The following is a 20834-nucleotide window of genomic DNA, read 5'->3' on the forward strand; positions in this document are numbered from 1 at the left end:
GTGGTGCAGGGAACGAGGCAAGGAGGGAACAGGGAAGTTTGATTCCATGACATACAGCTGCAGATGAACAGCTGTTAAAGGGGACATACAAAGGCCTTTGGAAGATCAGTGCAATGTGTAGGCTGGGTTTTGAAGAGTGGATTGAAATGATGATATACAAATTTTAATTTCTTTAAAATTTAAGATAGTAGTGGTGTGTTTGAGGACACAGTGACAAGTCACAAGTTTGGAAATGACAAATCTTTGTCAGAGCCATAAATCTTTGCTGGTTGTGGTTTAATGCTCAGAATATTTATGTGACCACATGCCCTTTTTGGGGTGGAATAATATACCTGTCAGTAACATGCCACTTCTGTATATGTAGAACTTAGGATGATTGAGGAAAAACCTACAAAGTCGTCAAGGTATAATGGCATATTAATTCAGATACTAAATATCTTTATTTTATTTTTGCATTTCACAGCATGGTAACAGAAGTGTGGTAGATTTTTCTTGGAAAATTAGAATGAATTCCAGCAGAAACAGATGCAGAAACTCCACTTTTTCCTGAAAACTAGCTTCCACTATTTCTCATAGAAGGATCAGGGCCTGACAAGCCACACATCCTTCTTACTGTTGGTTTGGTTTTTTTTTTTAATCTTCAGGAAAACAAAATTCTCCATGTCTCTGTGTTAAAATGATTGGAAATTAAACTTAGGGGGATCTAGCATGTGATTACTTTTTTTAGACAGGATTTTCTTCATAGCTGAATTGGACTGAGTTTTTCCCCCTCACAAAACAGATGGTAAGTGATTCAGTACTTTTAGCAGTGGAAAAATGATTAGTTTTCTTTCCTCGGTAGTTGGTGTGAATGTACTTTTCTTTATCTATTTACATATTACATAAACACATTTTACCAGCATTTCTGTACATAGGTTACAGTCCTGATCCTGCAGAGAGCCTTGCACACAGGAATTGACATGGCTCATATAGAACTATTTGCATGGAACTCATGACAGTGTTGTAACTGTATTTGTATCTTTATGTATGTACTTAAATTTACAACACTGTATGAGGATGCCAACACATTTTAAGTCCACAAAACAATTGTGTAACTTTGAACACTTTGCTTTCTTTTCAGCTAACAAAGTATCTGATCTCTTCTGCTGTGTTCCTGTAGTAGGCTGTAGGCCCTTGTGGCTTTTGAGTTATGCTAAAAGTTTGTCCTTATTTTACAGTGTAAATTCTTCCTGGTGTGCAGGGGGAGTGAGGTCCTCGTTCATGTAACCTTTTGGACTTGTACTGGTGTTACTCCCTTTGGAAAGGATTGCAGTCAACAGCAACAAATATTTGGGAGAACATTAAAAACAAATCACATGAGTACTTGATTTATCAAGGTTATGTGCATCTATATTTGTTGGTGTATGCATAATACTAAAGAGAACGTATGTGTAACCCATATATGCTGTGTCAGCATGTGGGGATTTGAGGCTGAAGGCTCTGAAGCTGTTACTAGACTTGCACTCTAGGCAAATACTGTATTACAGTATCCAGTCTCTCATCCAGTCACCTATACAAGAAGGTGCAAGTAAGGTTGTCCAAGCAGCATGACTGATGTCCTTTCCAAGCAGTTAAGAGCTGTTTTGTAAACTTGCTGTGCTTTTACCCTAGCTTTACCTTGGAATTAAATGAATGCATAGTCTCATACTGCTGCTTTATTGAGATGATAATACTTCATTTAAAACACAGTGACTATATTCTTTGTTTACAAACCTGGCTGTACACACTTGGAACACAATTATCTGATTCTCTTCTTGGTTCCTTCTTCATGTAGGTATGCTCTTTTGAGGCACTGGAGGATTGTGCAGAGAGGAGCTGGCTAGCCCCTTGCCATGTTTTCCAGGCTTACCAGAGAGTTAAAACCCACTTATTAGAATTTTTTCCTGAAAAATGTGACAACCTTCTGCTTCTATGTATTCTAATAGGGAAAAAAAGACATATGAATTAGCAACAGAGATACTGTGCTGTGACATGTCAAGTTTTTCCCTTCAATTAAATTATTCAGTGGAAGGGTGTCAGAAGGAGCTCCTTGAAGCTAGCACTATGTATTTGTCATGGATCAGTAGTCAAGCTGGGACGATTCAGTGTGCCTTATGTTTGTGAAATAAGTTACTTTTCCCTTTATGCAACAGGGAATATTTGAGGGAGTTTGCCTCTCAGGCTGTGTGGTCACACAAGGTGGCAGAAAACTGTTTCTGCAGGGCACATAATCCTGTGGGACGGTGCTGCATGGGGTGGTGTGTGCCTCTGGTCTGAGGTCAGACTGCCTGATGGGAGGAGCAAGAGCATGTTCAGCCACAGCCCTTCATTAACCTCATCATTGGTTGTACCTTCATTAACCTCATCATGGTCACAAGTGCTCACATTTCTTATAACTGGGCATTGCTTTATTACATTAGCAGAAGAAAATAGAAGCACAAAGCAATGGTTATGTGCTTCCAAACACTGTGTCTGTAGAAGAGCAGAGCAGTGACTCCTAACCCAGCTGTTGTGGGCATGCAGAACAGTGCAATTAAGATTTCTGTTCCCTCAGGCTGGCTGTGCATGCTCTTGTGCTCGTTGTAATTGAGTGACTGGCAGCAGCATGCTTCTTTCTCAGTGCACTTGCCCTGGTGCCCATGGCACCCAGCTGCCTGTCCCTCGCTGGCCAGTTATTGCACCAGGAGTGTTGCCATGGCTGTGACATGTATAGCAAAGGGGGTCCAGGAAGTTAAACCAGAGTGATCTGTCAGTCAGGAAGAATGAGCAAAATTTGCCCTCAGTGTGGAGGACACTGAAGAAGCAAGGTTGGACACCAGTTATCTGTTGACTTCTTTGGGTTCCAGGGAGTAAATACTGTGGAGAGAACTTGGCTCAAAGCTTTGAGGACCAGGTAATTGATGCAAGCCCTGGGTTACATAGGACGTAAGCATGGTTTTATAATTATGGGAAGTACTGAGGAGATTTCTTCTGGTTTCAGTTCATAATAGGGAACATTGTGTACAGTTTGTTTGCTTGATTGGTTCATTTTATTATGTGTAAATATACTGTAGAAACAAGTTTGCCTTTTGTTCAGTGGTACTCATCTAGCGTGCTTCTGGTAAATCCAGTGAATTAAGGGGAATAAGTAACATGCTCTGCTCTGTCAGTGAAACGAAGTCCATTTAAAATTAAGGCTATGGGGGATATGGTGAAGCTGCAGAAGAGTTAGAAGGACAGTGAGCAGAACTGGTAGCTTATGCCACGGAACAGAAACCTTCAGTTCACCTGGGCCACAGGCACACCACTCACTGGTGAAGTGAGCTGCTCTCCTTGTATGGTATGAAACTCTGGCTCCACTGATATTAATGAAAATGACGTGGTTTTCACTGGGAAAAATGAGAGCAGAATCTGGCCACTTGTTAATGGCTTTTTGTATTGGAGGCTGAAATAAAGTGGCTGTGTATGCAAATAATTGTGTAAGCGTAAATTCTGAATTACTCCTAAAAGAAGAATTCAATATTTAATTGTTGGAAATACAAACTGGCACAAATCTCCTGGTTTGGCTGAGCTATACTTGACCTGTGACAGAGAGATCAAAGGTGATTTAAAGTCCTGGGATCCCAAGGGGCCAGTGTGTACTGTAACTCAAGTCAGAGTGTTGACTGCTTTGTAATTACAGATGCTTATTTTGTGTACAAAACCAGTTGATTCATTATCTTTAGTTTCCATTTTCTCATCTCAATCTTTATGTGTGAATCTGAGCTATTTGAGTTCAAGAGAATGGCATATAACTAGAATTAAAAAAAAGGGGCATGATAACAGGAAGCCGGTTGTTCTGATATAAAGATGTTCTGATGTAACCAAAATGATGGAATTGGTTAAATCTGTCTGCAGAAACTGAAAACTTTGTGAGAAGTCTAAGAAGTTTAAAATAACCTTTCTTCTACTCCATGACCTGCATTTCATTCAGTATTTTGACCCATGCCTTGGAACAAGGATGGTTTAGCTCTTAGAATATGAGACAATTAGAATCAGCCATGATGCTGTAGCTTAACACTGTCACTCTTCAGCTGTGCTTCAGGAACCAGCTGGACTCCAGGAGCTCTGCTCTTTATGCAGAAGTCATGTGGTGAAGATGGCTTGAGCCATCTCCATTTTGTTAAATTCTTAAACTGTGGTAATCTCACCATACGTTATCAGCTGTCCTTATGCTTAGAAATGTGGCCATCCCATTTTAAACTGTGGAGAGTAGAAAATGTTTCCCTGAAGCCAAGATCTATAATTCTTTCAGCTTTCAAAGAGCCTCCAGTATTTGATAAAGTAAGTTTTACTTGCACAAGCTAAATATTGCCACTTTTAAGTACAAGTGTTGATGGTGTGGAGAGATGTGAAATTTTATTGGGCTACAAGTGTGAGCCCAGAGCTGATGGGGTATGTTTGAAAATAGTTCCTGGCAGAAGTTACACTGGCTGAGAATCAGATGCTCACACTCATTCCAGCTGACATCAGTGGAAGATGCACACATGAAGTGAAAGTACTGTGTGGCCTTTAAGCTTCTGTTCCTGTGGTACATGAGGTTTTATAGTACAGAGAAGAAAGGAAATATTCACTTTTCAAGGTATTTGTTACAGAATGGGTGTCTGATCTATTTCAGTCTGCTCTGTCTGGGGAATGTCTCCATGACTCTAGTGAAGTGCTGTGCATGCACAACAAGGAAGCTTTTTGCATGGAATGTGTAATGCAGGACTCATTAACTGATGATAGTGGATAATTTTGAAAGAGATGAATACAGCATTTGCTGCTCACTTAGATCATAGAAATAACTTCAGGGAATATGTTCACCAAATGGAGATGTTCTCTAAAATGCTTGCTAACAGGTTACTTATGCTTCTGTATGCCAAAAGCAGTAGATTTTTCTCCAAACCAAACACAAAATTAGATTAACTTCTTTTTTAATTGGATGAGGAGTAAATGTGAAAATTGTTTGGGTTATGTGTATGTTATGTAAGGGTCACCAGTGGAAAATAAGGCCCAGTGCTTTATATGTTTGTCTAAAGCAAGTGGCATTTCCATTTTGTTTTTCAAGACCCCTGAGGTCTTACCTGCAACTATATCAAGAATATAGTCCCTTATTCTCCACCACACAGAAAAATCACTCAGTCAAGTTTCCTGTTGGTGTGTGTCTCCTCCCTTTGGCTGTTTGTTATTTTAGATGCAGCTCTGTGGGACAGGAACTGTTGGTCAGCACACCAGAGCCTGTGGGCGCTGCTGGAATAAAGAGAGCAGCTTTCCTTCCACTCTGCTGCTTCCTATAGCTGAGGGCTGAGCTGGAGGGCTGGTGGTTTGCTTTTCTAGGTGAACCCAGGGAAGCAAATGGATTGCATGAGGAGTCCTGCATCACTCTGGCTGGCTCTGAGAGTGGCTGGATACATCAGAAATCTCAGAGCTTCTCAGTTCTCAGCTGTGTGTCCTACAGCACCAGTCTCCAGGGAACTGAGGTTACTGGATTGGAGGATATGAGTTGCATAAAAAAGTCCCAGGCCCCAGGAGTTTAGGAGTGACAGCAGAATAAATACTTATAACTTGCTTTCATGTTACATGGCATGGGACTTGCTCTTCCTTGCAGATGACTTCTCCAGTGCTGTTTGGATGTGCCTGCTGCTCTGTGATTGCTCCTAAAGCCTTGATTTGACAGCAGCCTCTGGCATGCTGTGGGCCACCAGATCTGCATAGCAACAGACCCGCCAGTCTTCCTGCAGAGAGTTAAAGGAATTTTGGAGAAAATCAGCGAGTCAAAAATTTGCCATTCCCTTCTGTGGCAATTCCCTGGATTCAAAGTGTCCCTCGTCTCTGGCAGAGGTGGGCAGCAGGCTGGGGAGGAAAGCAACACAAATTTTATTGTCTTTCCAATGCTTGGGGCTGCTGATGTTGGGTGATTTAAGTGCAGGTTTTTGAGAGAAGAGTTGTAGGAGAGGGAGAAGCATCACTGTTAAGTGAACTGGAGGAATAGTACTTTGACCTCTTGGAACATAGAGCAGGCTGAGGAGAAGGAATAAGATTAAAAGAAAGAAAATCCTCTTAATCTGGGTGATGTCAGTTTGTCATTGTCAGTTTGGTAGTTATGTAGCTGCAAGCCTCCTGCTGCTTGCTGTGCAAGGAGCAGATCATTAATTAAAAGACATGGCAGAGTGCAGCATGCTTAGGGCTTTGAGGTGCTGACAAGCTAATACTGCTCAGCTCAACTGCAGAGAGCATGTCCAACATGAGGTACAGTTCTAAGAACTAAAAAACCTGTTACCCAGTGTGTCATCCTTGAAGACATGTAGCATACATGCTGAAACCTAAAACTCTCTGCCTCCCTAGCAGCCTCATATGTATATCCAGCTTCTCCTTAGTGTGAACCACAAGGTGAGAATCTGTGTAACACAGGGGTTCAGAGAGCTTTGGGGTTCCCTAGGCCACCTGCTGTGCAGCAGTCCTGTGCCTTTGACATAAGAAGCACTGGAGCACCTGGGCAATGATGCTGGGCATGGCAAAGGGTAGGAGCAGGTGTACTGCTAAGGTGTATAAATGCCTGGCAAGACTGAGTGCCTGTTCTGAGATGCAGAGATGTGGGTCAGAGAGCGTGGGACTGAGGTAAGAGAATGTGAGAACACACTCACTATATGGCTGCTAAACAAGGAGCAGGAAAGGATTTAACTGGTTTTGGCTTGAGGGATTAAGCAAGAAGTGATGGATCAGATAGAAAAGAATCTGGTTGGACTGTGGTATGATTTGTACAATATACTCAGCTATGACAGATTAGATTGTAAATGTTCAATAATGTTTACAAGCCTGATTGTCACTGCCCAGACAATTTTCCTCCTCTCATTTGTCATACACACTCGCACATTTAATACTTTTATTTTGGAAAATACAATGCTTTACTGTCCTGTGAAACAATGCATCTCTTCTGCCATTCTTGTGGAGATGTGATGCAATGATACCACTTCCTCCTGAGGGACTGGTGAATTATTTTGTTGGTGTTCACAAATCTCTTCTTTGGTAATAGTTTCTGCACTGGTCTTAATACAATTTTCAAAAGCAAAATCATGTCAGGGATTTTTTTTTTAACCTTTTGTTAAAAAGACAATACTGCCATTATTTGTTGCATACCATACTGAACCCAAGCTCTCAGCATGCTGCTGAAATACTCTCCCAAAGATGTTTGTGTAACTCAAGGTATAGCACCTATCCCGTGAATCCCTCTCCAGTAGTGGGAAGCATGATTTCAACAAGGTGGGAGACAGGGGACACATATTTGTCTCACAGGCTCAGGTGGGTGGTCTGATAATTAAAGTTTGAAGCTTTCCTCTAGATCTTTCATGGGATTAGAAGCCCTCTGAGCTGTCGTGGCTGGGTGTGCAAAGGCTCTTCTGCTAGTGGAGAGCCTCTGATATTTTATTGTTTGCCTAGGTGGTGTGACTGATTGTTCATCTCCATCAGCTTTGCACCTCAGGTGATGTAAAGAAGGTGGAAATCTGGAGTAAGTAGGTCCCTCAGAATTGCGTTGTCCTGGGAAGAAGAGATGGCAGAAGAAGGCTGTGGAAGAGATGGAAGAAGAAGGCTGTGAGACTGTAGTGAGGCAAATGTGCAAGGCCTTTGGTATCTTGTGCACTGGCCTTTTCCTGAGGAAAAAGGAGATGCTTGTGGTGTGAATATGATCCTGTGAAGGTAAGGGCATTTATTCTTTATTATTGTTTTTATTACTAGGTTTATTCTTGGCCAAACCTGAAGCTTCTTGAATTGTCTTTAAGACAATGCTGATCTTCTGGCAACTGCAGAGTCAGAGAATTGCCCGAGAAGCACCGAAGTGCCTTTGCGCATTTCCTTGCAAGCACAGAGCGTGCTGCAGCCCACTGCTGCCCTCGGAGGGTGTTCCCTTGTTATTTGTACTGCCCCTTGTGCCTTGCTTTTTCTCTCTGATACGTCGCACATTGCCAGTTGGTATTTGTAACGTGTTCCGTAGATTTCTAAAATGAAACTTCTTTGGAGGAGGTCAGCACGCTGTGCGGGACACATCCTGTGTGTGGGCTGCATCTGACAGATTCCTGTCGCTGTTATCCAACAGGCTTGTCAGAAACGACAGCACCTGCCCGTGGACTGCCCTAACACAGCAGTACCAGCCAAAGCAGGAAGTGTTAATAGTATTGTTTGCCCCTGTGTGCTCCTATTTGTAGTCTCTTAAATATCTGGATGAATAGTTACGTGTTTTGGAATAATGATACCAGGCACCATTCAGTTCTGAGCAGTCAATGTACAATTATTGCAATAGGAAACAGCACAGAAGGTTGCCTAAGAGTTTTTCAGTTATCAGTGGCTTTGCTACCCACAGACAGGTAAAGAGGTAACCTGTGTAAAAGTTTTGTCATTCTGGAAATAGTGCCAAAGATCAGATCTTCCTGATCCATTGCTGGGAAGATCTGTTTTCACACTTATGCCTACATGCTAGAGATTTTTCTGTTACATTTCTTTTTTTGTGATGGATGAAATCACTTTTTTATATCATTATGTAAGGTCATTTGTATCCTTCTGCCTGTGTTGCAGCCGTTAGTGCATTTGACATGTTATTAGCACTCTATAGCACTGCCCAATAGGGATTCTCAAAACAGCCATTGCTTCACCCTCTCTCTAAGCTTGTCTGCATTCCAAGCCACTTAATTTTCCATATGGTCCACTTTTAGCCTCCCATTACAAATTATCTGATCTCCTAACTTACAGCCTAATTTTTCATAGTATATTCAGTGGAACTACTGACCACTGAGTTTAGCAGATCCAGGTTGGTGTTACGGCTGTGAGAATTTCCTGGTTGCATGATTTCTGTTTATTTTGTAAGCTTTGCAAGGCTTTTTGGTTCCCTGTTGCCTTGATTTCAAATACGTGACCTTAAAATCAGTTGATTTGAGCATGACTTTTATTTTCATTTGCAGTCCCTAGAGGATTGTACTTGCAGAATTACCTTGTAACTGTACTGAATTAAGAGCCAGAGCCCAGCTGAAATTCCCAGACCAAAGGATAGTTTCTAGTAACCTTGGTGCCTTTCTTATGCTTTTTTCTATACAATGCTGTTTTGCCTTGTATATGATCACTGATTTAGAAAATAAGTAGTTCCTTAGTTGCCTATTACAATTTAAGAAAATAGTGTGTCCTCTTCCCACTTGTGTGCACAGTTTTTCCTTCCTTTGGTGTTGTAAATTGATCATCTCTTTCTATTGTTATGGGAAAACATTGAACAGACACCATTTTATAGGCAAAGTAAGAGAAAATCTAACAACCTGGTGCTCTGCCTGTAGGAACTCTCAGTCTGAGTATAGCAAAATTGGCAAATATGAAGTGTAGGCCAACAGCTAAGGAGAAGAAAGAAAGAGTTACAGATGCTAAATCAAGACAGGATGAGGCAAGAGGAAGGACAGGGGATGCTTGGCAATAGAGCCCCAATGATATGGGTCATCTTTACTCCCACTGAATTTGAGTGTTATCCCAAATTTATTGAGATAGGACATCCAGAGCCTTCCCGGGGGGGTGATCTTAGCCCAGAGAGCAGCATGGGATAAGGCTCAGAGCACATAAGAGAAAAGGAGGCACACAAGGACAAAAGGAGTGAGAAAAGCAGAGTGAGTGAGTAGGGAGGAAGAAAAGCAGAGGAGTCGGGAGCAGGCTGAGATAGGACTTTGGAAAGGCAAACTGGGACCTTGAGGACAAGACCTGAAAATAGCGAGGATGACAGGATTTCTGCTCTATCTTAGGTCTGCATTTGGAATGTCAAGCTTTGTGTTGCCTCTGGAGTCCTTGGTCTTGCTTAGTCTCATTAGAGTAGGGATGGGCAAGTCATGTTTGCGTAACAGTGAGTTTCCATCCTTGGGCACCTGCACCAGTCATGCCTGGTAAATGTTACTGGTGGAACTAACAATAGCATTTTGGAAAGCAGCACTGATACTATAGTCATGTTTTCCCCAGCTAAGCACACTGGCTGTGTGGAGAGCTGTGTTTGATGGCATCTGGGGCAGCAGAAGGGCACACAGGTTATTCTGCTACTTGCATGTCTGCTGGAGAAGGTGGAGGTGTCCCTGTGCCATACTGGTAATACAACAAAACTGCAGTGAAAGCTCTGATTAAAAGATGAAGTGTGATGCTATAAATAAGGTAACTTACTGACTGAATCAAAACTAATAATGAGATGAACAATTAGCTTATCTATCACCTTTCTAGATACTTTAAGAGCTAAAGATTTAGAATTAATCTAGAAGAAGCTGGAGAATTAATTTGCAGCTGCTTAAGGCTTCTTGATTGATTTATGGTACTCTTCTGGAGGAAGAGACTCTTACTTGAAATTAGCTTAATCCTAACTTTATTATTGTTACTGGTCAAATTAATTGCTGTCTTTGTCAGAGACCATAAACCCTCAAAATCTGATAATATTTACTTAGGTGTTTTTATTTCTTGAAAGGTGAAGATGTGTAAAAAAGAGAAAAGGAACTTTGATGGCAGTTTGCTAGAATCTTAGTAATATACATGAATCTGTAGAACATAATCTGAAATTTTATGCCTTTTGAGGTTTGCACTTGTTCCTCTTGTGTTTCATCTCCTTTTCCAATTGTGATTTCAAAAACTTCAGAGCAGCCACAACAGAGCATTTCTCCTGTTCCCACCTGTGCTCTGTGATGTGAAAAAATAATGTTAGTACACAGAGATCTTGACTTCCTCTTGAATGCATCTGGATGATTTTGTTATGCAGTCCACTGTGCCTGGGATCTGTCTGAGAGCAGCTGGTGATGAGCATTGCCAAGATATTGGACTGGGCTGCTGATAATTTTGTGTATTTCAGAAAACTTGAAAAACTAGCTTCATGAAACAAAACTAGTATACCACAGCCTCACCATGAAGATGTTAGGGTGGCCGTGGCTGTACAAGGTATCTTAACCAGCAATCTTTCACCCTTCCACAAATCTTTTCTTTTTGAAGGTAAGTGTGGGTGGTCTTCCTTTGTCCAATTTCTGTAAATTTGGTACATCACTTTCTAGTTATGCAGCTGATTCTTGTGTTTATGTGAATGGCTGTTTTAAAAAAGGAAAGATCAGATGTTTGTTGTTTCATTTCAACATAAATCAAACTTTGTACTCACATAGCAATTCTAGTTTAGTCCTAGGAATAGCTTTAGTATTGCTAAGTGTCTGGAGAGTATTGACTACAGAGACATGATTTTAAGCAGGCTATAATAGTTTCTACAGCTGTTAACAGTTCTCAGAAGAAAGGCAGTATTATTCATCGGTATTTAAAATGTGCATGACTTGCATTGCACAGAAGTCAGATTGGGAGAATGTCAGAATTTTTTTTCTGAAATTCTGCCAGGAAAGTCTTCAATAACTGGAGAAATTCTTTTCACTGGTGAAATCAACATGCAGCACATTGTGTTATTATACTTGCTTATAGCTCACCATGAAAGTTGTCTTTGTATGCGTGGATGTACGGCTTGTACTGTTTTGTTTTTATTTATTCTGCATTCTTTATTATAATGTTCTTTCCTTTTTTCCAGACCAGAAAGATTGTTATTGAGCCTTCCACAAAGCTGAAATAATGCTGTGTGTTAAAAAAATGTTAACAATTTGAAGAAGTTATAAAAATTTATAAGTTGACTGAATACTTTGGAAATTTCTGCATATTTTAATATAAATAGGTAATGCAAATGTTTGTTCTTTGCATTTAGAGGTGGGTCTCTGTTTTGTAAAGGTCTTGTATATAAATTTGATTCTTACAATTACATTAGAACAAAACCAGTATTTTTTTCAGATTGTATAATAGGAAAAATGTATTTGCTAAAGACACAGAACATACATGGTTATCTCTGAATGTCCTATAGTAATGAAATTCAACATAAATAGCATCAGTTGTTTGAATGACTTCATTAAGTGCATTTAGGGGACTGCCTCTTGCAGTCAGCTGAGGTCCTTCCATTCAGTTCTGTGTGTCCTGGGTTAGCCCACAAAGAGATGCTGCAGTTAATGGAGAGAGAAAAGGACATGATTTCTCTATAGGTATTGAGAAGGTTCAGATTGTGCTCGTGGAACTCACATAGAAATTCAGTCACATGAAGCCTAAGAAATCACAGAAAATTGTGTTACTCAGATTAATTTGGTGTTAGTGATGAGTTTAAGATTTATTCATAGCTAAAATTATAATAACAGGACAAGTGAGTCTAAAAGGAAGAGTAGAAACAGGTAAAAGGGAAGAGGTGACTGATAAGGACCTAAATTATGACAATTTTAATGACTAGTCCAAAAAATATAACCGTTCAAATGGTATGATCCACTGGAGGTACTGGCTGGGTAAGTGTCTGAAAAGACAGGCTTCAGGCTGTTTTTTTGGGAGGTTGGAGGATGGCATAGTAAGTTTTGGGTCGTTGTACAGAGTAGAAAAGATTTGTTAGGTTTGCCTGTAGTAGAAAGAATGTCTGATACTCCAAGGCAATTTCTGCACAAGTAATGGTGGTAGGAGCTAGGAGTGGACCTGGAGAGCTGCATCTCTGCTGAGGTCCCCTGGCCTGCACACCATGTGTGGCCTGTGTGCTTTGCCTGTGCTGCTGGGGATATCTCTTCCAGCTTAGTTCCATCTGAAAGGAGTCTGGTCTGTGCATAGGGGCTGCACAGTGAGTGGGGCATTTTGGCTTCAGAGGCACACTGCTACTCCAAACTTGAACACTGGTGTAATGGGAGGGAGCAGAGGGAGTACTCCAAATGCACTGTTTCATATTGCAGGTGCTGGCAGCATGTGGAGTTGAGAGCAGTGAAAGTCCAAAGGACTAGGGCACCAGAGGAGGTCACCAGGAGCTGTCATCCCTTATAAGCCCTTAAGGAAAGAGAAAGGAGAATGATTCATTGGTAGATGCAAGCCTCTGTAGGTAAAGTTGGTGCATATCTGAAGTCTACTGTGATTTAGTATTTCAGGATTGCCTTCTGACATATTGCTGGCAAAATTTTGATAAGGCTAGAAGCACTTTGTAGCACCAGCTCCATTAGGTGTGCAAAACTAATGCACAACAGTCCCAGGCTTTTGATTGTGCAGTTTTTATAGATCTTTTTTTCAAGACATCCTGGAACATGCTTTGCTGAGTTGGAAGGCTTCCATGGTCATTGACACCAGTGCTATGAAATAACATTGCTGCTAGCTGGCAGTTTACTCTGTAGAAAGATGCTTATAATTTTCAAAGACTGCTTTTCAAATGGAATCACTATGGTAAATGAGCCCTTAAATCTTACACTCACAAAACGGAATTCAGTTCAAGAGAGTGTTGATTCTTCAGTCTTTTGTGAGTCACTTCCACTGTAACATTCTCTGGAATCATTCATTTTTGGGTGTTTAAGATGACTGATTGGTAATGTGGAGTTAGATTCAGAGGTATTTCCATGTTCCCTGTCAATGTGCCACTTCATACCATATTCTCACAGAGACTGTTATATAAAAGTACCATTTTACAGAGCGGGGGCACAGAGAGAATAAATGATGGAGATAAGTCTGTGTAAGGAAATATGTTGCAGAACTGCTGATCCTAGATTTCCTCATGTTACAATATTTAGCCTTTGGACCAGCTCTCTTGTTCTGCAGCACGGGTTCATCCCCTTTGTGCCGCAGCTCTTGGTCACCCCATCCAGCATGGACAAAAAGGCTGCACAGTGTTCAGTTGAGTCTGGAAGCTGATAGGATTCTTGCCTTTAGTGACAGTATTATGTCAAATAATGTGATGGTTAGCTGAGACAAATGTATTTAGCGCCTAAGTATAGTGTGTTTCTGTATGCCAGTACTTTGGAAACAAGGGAAAAAAATGTATGGTGAGCTTGTCAAGAACTGTTCTTGCTACAAGCACTGAGCACAGCGCTGCCTTTTTGCTAAAATGATTTGTTGGTAAGATTTTGGCTTGTGAGAGGCGATGAAATGCACCGGCACAACACAGGCATCATTACTAGATCTTATCAGCAGCTGTGAATACACATTTTAACAATGTTAAGATTTTCCAGGCCTCTTTCAAAATGGCTGTGATGCCTCCCTAAATGTGCCTGTTATCTGTCCAAGAGCAGTTGACTTTAATTGCTTCTGGGCAATATTTCCTTGGAACCTCTCAGATAACTAGAGTCAATCCGGAGAAGTCTGAATGGATCTCTACTTAGAAACTGGCCATATTCAATATGGAAAGTGTGTAGACTTTTTTTCCCTTGGGGAAAGGCTGAAGAGGGCAATAGGTGCAGGATGTGGAGGGAAGAAGCAGTGCCCTGACCCTACAGCATTTCTGCATGTTGAGTCAGGGAGTGACATTTGAACAATTCTCACTGCACCCAGTATGAAAAACTATGGTACAGATCAAATTGCTGGCTGTGCTCTGAGAGAGATGAAGAGGAAAAAGATCAAGGCATCTGTTGATAGGTAGCCTTTTTTATGTTTTAGGTGTTGGAGGAAGCTAAATGGTCTTGAGAGTATTTTTAAATTTTTTTTTCTTTTCTGTCTTTGAGGTAATGAATGGCTCTGGACTTTCCATCTTTAGAGCTGGTGGTTTCCTCACCACAGTGATTCAGCCAGCATGAACTCTTGACCAAATCCCAGTTTGTTTCCTGGTTTTGTTTTTCTAAAATATTTTACATTTAGCAGGGCATAAAGGCCTCCCTACATTGTGACAGAGTAAGGAGAACCACAGTCCTACTGGCTAGCTCTCAAAGGACAGCTCACTGTTCTTCTGAAAAATTTGCAACTGAAGCAGTTTAAAGGAATCACTGAATTTTGACTGAAACTCAGACTGAATTCTTACATGCTCCTGGCTTTTTGGTGCTGTGTTTTTATGTGGAATTTCCTTTGAGGGTTAATAAGGTCTGATTTTTGAGAAATATGATCTGCCTGAAATGCTCTAAGTTTAATCAGTGTGTTATTGCATGGGAAAGTAATGTACATTTGTCTACTTGCAAGATAAATAGATTAGTATTGCCAATGATTTTGGGACATAGTAGGTTGTTAAATAACATGGAGGACCCTGTTCCTTTGCCTTCCTAGATGTGTTTTGGTAATTGAATTCTCTGGGTGCCCTGTTTAGGGAATATGCTGGTCGTTATGCCTGTTACCTTATAAGTGGTAGGCTCAATAAGGACTTAGAATAGCTTGGCTGTGGAGTTTTAAACACCGAGAGAGATAATAGACATGAAGTCTCTAGCCTGGGAAAGCTACAAATGAAATAAATACCCTGGAAATTCAAACTTCTATGTATTTACTGACTTTCAGACTTTCATGCTTTGCAAAATCAGGCATTTCACTGAAGGAAATATTTCCAGGCTGCTTTTGAGAAAGCTGGTGTTTGCTTCAGGTGACAGAGAATATTACTAAATTGACTTATTGAAAAGGATCCTTCAGGGTACAGTGCTGTCACTGTATTAGAGTGGTATGGCCACAGGTGGGACTTAGGTGACACCTGAGCCAGCACAGGCAGCTGTTCAAGCAGTGCATTGTCCCAGATTAGTCAAGGCATAAATGCTCTGCTCCATTACAGCCTCACTGCCTCTCCAAGGGAAAGAGCCCAGGCCTTGTGTGATTCCAGCTGGTCATCCTAGCCTGCTGAGGACCAAATCCCCATCCTGGTGAAGCTGTGACCATACCAGCTTCTTTCTCTTGGCTCCTGGCAAAGGCGTTTGGCTGTGTGTAAAAGCATCTTCCAGCCAAGAAAGTGTGAATAATCTTGCCCAGCTTCTTGGCATTTCTTGGCATGGAGTTAACCTTATGACTCTGAAGGAGGTTTCAAAGGACATGCATTAACCCAGGGATCCAGTGCTTCTGGGGGTAAGTGAGGGATGAATGATCAGAGCATGGTTAGGTTGGTTGAGAGGGAGGAAAGGGGTAGGAGACAATACCTCTCACGAGGATGATTTACTGCTCCCCCAGAGGGTCAGGGGTGAGTAGATAAAGAAATGAGGACCTCCATATGTGGAACTGCAATGGGGAAGGGAGAAGCTAGGGGCCAGGTATGGAAGTCTGCCATGAAGCTGGGACAGATCCAGGGGTTTAAAATGATATTGAGAGAGATGACTGGAGGGGGCCTTGGGGTCAGTGGTTGAAAGAAGGGCATCATGCACTCTCAGAACTACAACACAATATATACTATTCAGTACCCACTTGCCCCTACAAGCAAGAGAGAGATTCCTATATGGGTCTGCAGTTTTGAAAGCATCTATTTATTTTGTATACCTCCATGATTAGGAGGCAAATTTAGGGCTTATCTACTTGGGGAAATCCCTGTAAAATAGGTTGAGTGTGAATTTACAGCCTACTTAAGACCCAGAATAAATGCAGTGTAAATTCACACTTCAGCTTACTTCACAGGAGCTCCCCCGCAGAAACAAACCCTCAGAGTCACCTCTGTACCTCAGTCTGGTGCTAAAAGTGAGTGGAAGCTTTTCAAAATGTGGGCCTCCAGTTCCATTTTTATAGCTGGGTTTTTCTGTCTCCTGGGGCTTTTTGCAGCTGCTGTAAATCACTGTTGCTTTGCTGAGGTTGGAGAAGCTGGGCCAGTTTGCACTGCTCAGGATCTGACCCTTTGCCTCAAGTAACCTTTTATTATCAAATGGCCAGAGGGTATTTTCCTTTTTACTGGCTTCATTATTAAGCTTGTTCATTCACTCCCACCACTACCGATGTCTTTTTTTCTATTTTTCTCCCTGTGAATTTTATGTTGTGTCTTTCCTCCCATGTAATTTCCTAATAGTGAACTAGTGACAGAGTGGGCTGCTGGTATTTAATCTTGTGGCTGGAGAGGTCAGGGTGTTTTTGATACAGACAAATACTCCATTACAGTAAACTCACAGAAAGTTTCCTTTTCAACCTGAAAGGAGAAGGAAATGCACTCTCCACCAATGGGCTTTCACGAATTACTTCTGTAAGATGAACTTATACTAAAGGCCAGTTTGGTAATGTTTTGTGAGCAAGGGGAAAAAAAAAAGAGGAAGACAGAATATTTTTTCTTTCTCTTTTTACTGAGATTTGGCTTGAGTCTTGGCTCCTTATCAGATTAGAGTCATGCAGGGAAAATAACAACCCTTTCAACTGTGAGTTGTTGAAAAAATGGATATTACTGATGTTCAGCTGAAAGAACATAAGGATTTAATTCTTAAAGTTCTCTCTCTGCTTCTGGTGTTTAGGTAAACTTGCTTCTTGGCAGAAAGAGCTAAGTAATAAGGCAAATACGTAGCACAATACACTTCTTGCTGTACTGTGTGGCAAGACCAAAAAGACTGCCCCTGTCTACTTGATGGCAGTTTAATTAAAATTTATTAGGCTGCTGCTGGCTATACACAGGAGTCTAATCCTGTAATCCATGGATGGCTGTAGGTACACAGTATTGCAGTGTTCCCTGTGCATGGAGTAATTTGACATAAAATGTGCTTTCTGCTTCTCAAGGGAGAGACAAATATAATATCATATTTTATTACTGTTCACTACTTGGACTCGGCTGAGTTGCCCTTTATTAGAAAGGGTTAAAGGAATAGAAAATGCAAGATAATAAATATTTATGTCCCAAACATTACATAGTATCATAAATCCTTAATTTTTGAAGACATTAAATAATTCTTTCTCCCTAATTACTTGATTTGTGGCACCAGTTTGCTTAAATTTGTTTTTGTGTTAATCTGAGTTATTTTATTACTCTTTCTTCTGCAGAAAATTTAGTACTGATTTGCTGATTTCCTCTTTAAATGCAGTCAAAAATCCTATTTGCTAAATTAAGAAAACAATAATTGGAATGAAAACATGCATTACCTTGCACTGCCTGAGCTGTTTGATTGTTGACTTTGATACGTGCTTTCAATTACTAAAATACATATTTTTGGTAAAGAAGATAGTCTTTCATTTTCCCAACTATTCTGACATTAAACCTGTATGAAGAAAATAGATTGAAGTGTAGTAAAAAGTTTGGTTAATTTAAATGTGGGAACATGTTATCAGTTGAAAAATGTTATTTGAAAGATAACTTTGAGGTTGAAGTTGTTCTATTACTGGAATGAACATGGCAAGGTCAGATGCAGACCAAGTGACAAGAAAGTCAATTGATGTGATGTGTTGGCACACATTTCTGGTAGGTGTAAGTCACGACTGTTGCATACTCTTGATAGTCTTCTCCCATCGTTCATAGACTGATTTGTATTATTTATGATATACTTGCAGGGAGGAAACTGTCCTCCTGCTTCTCTTGGTTTGTGATGTTTCTATCCACAGCGCATACAGAACTTGGTCTAGACAGTCTGGTTAGTTTATAAGCCTTGGAAGTAGGATCCTACAAGAAGTCGTACAGGACAAAGAGCTGTAAGTAGAGCTCTCAAAGCATTCAGCTTCTATTCCTAATAAGCATATTTCAACTGGTGGCATACACTTCAGTGTGACTGATCTTTCAAAAGCTGGTTGATAAGGAATGTTGCCATAAGCATCAGAAGCCCAGTGGAACAGTCAGTTCCTGGCTACCTGATGCTGTGTGCTGACTCAAACAGAAACCCTTTTTCTTTCCAGATGTAGCTGATGTAGACATTTGCTCTTCTGCCTCAGCCACAGGGTAGGTACAAGCTGTGCCCAGCCAGATGAATATCTCACTGCCAGTTCAGTCTCTATGCCAAAACTATGTGTAAAGACATCTCAATGACTCCGGTCAAAATTCCCATGTGAAAAGAACAGTTAGGGGTTTTCAGAGGGAGAACAATCCACAAGTCAGAGATCAGCAAAGTGTTAAATGAAGAATGATGTGTGCCACTTGCAGTCTTCATATGTACAAGAAGTTTTTTCAGAGCCTGACTGTGCTGTATTTCATCTAGCTACCTGCTTTGTGTGTTTAGAATGAAAATGCATAAAATCCCATTCCCTCCAGGAGATAAAGGGATGTGTCACACCACACAGCTGGATGTTCCAGAGCCAGTCAAACTTGATCCAGTGCCTGGGCCTGTCCCAATGGGCCTTGAACAGCCCTCTCATGGGCATGGCAGGACTGCAGCAATGGCAGCTGCTCTGGGAACACTGGAGCGCAAGATCTGTGCATGTAAATATTGTGCTTCTGTATGATGTAGTGGATCCCTTGGGTAATTTCTGGCCAATGCAGCTCTTGCTGAGAGAAGCCTGGCAGCCTGCCCTGCCTGGTGTGCCCCCACAGAAGCTTTGAAACCAGCAGGAGAGTCTATCTGCTTTCCCACTGGCAGAGCCTTGTTCTTCCCTGCCACTTCCCCAGAAATGCAGCTTGGGCCCAAGCAAACCCTCTCTGGAAGGTTTAAAAGTACTGCAGAAGCCAAGCAAAGGATATAAATCAAAGTATGGTGAAAGCATGAAGTTACAGGTGTTTGTCTGGACAGGAAGTTTCATGCAGGACACCAAGATCATGCAGAAGGAATGTCATGACCTGGTTTCCAGACCCTTGTATCAATCACTTAATTACTTTTCTGACTGAAAACATACATAGCATGTGAATTGGCAGATATGTGATACACATCTACACACAGGCTGTGGCACACTTGAGTTTCATGTGGAACAGCTGTTGACTTCTACAGGAACTGCTGCTTGTATTACTGTAATTAATACTACTGTGTTTGTATTACTGCTTTCATTATATCTTTGTAAGGTAATTATGTCCAAAAGCTACAGTCTGAGTTCCTTTTTTATTTGCCTTGACCACTGGGTGCATTCAAAACAAAAAGGCCATTCAGGTAGGCTATATCATATCCTTCTTGAGCTGCCTGGAGGCCAGGTCTGTATTCTAAGCAACATGCATGGGTACTTTTGTGTATCTCCCTCTTCAGTGAAGGTGGCCAGAGTGATTCATTATGGATTTAGGAGGGTGAATCATACAGCAGCACTGCCTGGCTCTCTTGGTGGTGGAGAGAGCCAGGACAATTAGCTAAGCTTAGGCATTAACTCTAGGCTAAAGGGGTATGCTTTTCTTGCTCAGGGAAGTATAAGTTTGAGTTCCAATTAGCAGTACTTAAATGCAAATGAGCATAAAAAGAGCCTGGAGTGTTGCATGTCTGCAAAGGCATCTGTTGCCCACAGACAGATCGATTTGCTGCAGATGCCTGAGCATACTGCATATGCCCAGAGCTCCTTTGCCATGTCTTCAGTGAGCATCTCTTGTGTGATAAGCCACAGAGAGACGTTCCCTTTTGCTCACTCTGCTGGGGCAGTTGTAGCTTCTGGCAGGATGTGCATAGACAACTAGGTTGGACATATCTTAAAGCCTAGTGGAAGGTGCTAATGAAGCTCATCTATTAGAAAACTCACTCCTAGTTTTCTTTTGCCAGCAGTATGTCTAGGTCAGGTAGGTGCTTGAGAAGAGAGAAGTGTACTGGTGTGAAGATGCTCTGCACTGAAAGTTTGTTCCCCTGCCTCGGGGATACATCAACACCTCTTAGGTCAACCTTGCTTCATTTATTCACCAAGCACAGCAGAGGCCACCTCAGAATTAGAGACCTTTTATGTTGCTAGCATGGGGCAAACAAGTCATTTGTTATAATTGTGCATTGGAATACACTTAAAGTTGTATCTTTACAGTTTCTGGAAAATCTCTCTCTGTGAAGAAGAGGGCTGCTCTGAGTCTTATTTCACTGTGATTAAGTTATTTCTACTGGACAGTGTGAAAAACAAATCAGAGAGTCCTAGATACCATCTCTTAAAGAGAATGAATCTGGATTCAGTGCAGCTGGATGTAGAAAGCTGAGGCCTAGCAACAACGGCAGGGAGCAGTTACTATTCCAGTTGTCCTTCTTCATCTTCTTTTTATAGGTATGTAAATATGGTCTTAG

General features: G+C 41.3%; 1 protein-coding gene across 9 annotated transcripts in view; it reads left to right on the plus strand.

Moving 5' to 3' along the window:
• RTKN2 (rhotekin 2) overlaps window positions 1–20834 on the plus strand; it is a 196172-nt gene that overhangs the window by 5015 nt on the left and 170323 nt on the right. For 5 of the 9 annotated variants that reach the window (XM_072930901.1, XM_072930900.1, XM_072930903.1 and 2 more), the window contains exons 3-4: window positions 5627–5859; window positions 7486–7713. The gene's annotated coding sequence lies outside the window, so the exon portion shown is untranslated. Of the gene's footprint in view, window positions 1–5626; window positions 5860–7485; window positions 7714–9996; window positions 10183–10910; window positions 11002–11572; window positions 11714–20834 lie in introns of all 9 variants that reach the window. The other 4 variants (XM_072930896.1, XM_072930899.1, XM_072930897.1 and 1 more) reach the window with 4 other exon arrangements.

The sequence above is a fragment of the Taeniopygia guttata genome, chromosome 6 (assembly GCF_048771995.1).
Source record: "Taeniopygia guttata chromosome 6, bTaeGut7.mat, whole genome shotgun sequence".
In the NCBI taxonomy this organism is placed as follows: Eukaryota; Metazoa; Chordata; class Aves; order Passeriformes; family Estrildidae; genus Taeniopygia; species Taeniopygia guttata.